Source organism: Cynoglossus semilaevis, chromosome 20 (assembly GCF_000523025.1).
Source record: "Cynoglossus semilaevis isolate Cse_v1.0 chromosome 20, Cse_v1.0, whole genome shotgun sequence".
Lineage (NCBI taxonomy): Eukaryota > Metazoa > Chordata > Actinopteri > Pleuronectiformes > Cynoglossidae > Cynoglossus > Cynoglossus semilaevis.
In genome coordinates, this window is record NC_024326.1 from 10785282 (window position 1) to 10785614 (window position 333).

Genomic DNA, 333 nt, shown 5'->3' on the forward strand with positions numbered 1-333 from the left:
TATAAAAATAGAGTACTATTAATAACTGTATATCGCAGTGTTCTAGCAATTAGCTTGTGCATAGACACAAACATAGATTTACAATATATATACAATTATAATATCGTTATACACATATAAACTACATAATTAATAAAGTTATAACTTTGAATACATAACTACATTGCAGTGTTTTATCTGAATAAGCGTCGACATGACGTATATCGTATATGTTTTCCTTTAAATCAAAGATTTAAATTTCCCTTCCCCTGCCTCCAAATGATTGTTTGCTCTGTGTGTAGTTGTATATTTGAGCCACTAGAGGGCGCATGACTATAATCTCGTCGCGGGAGA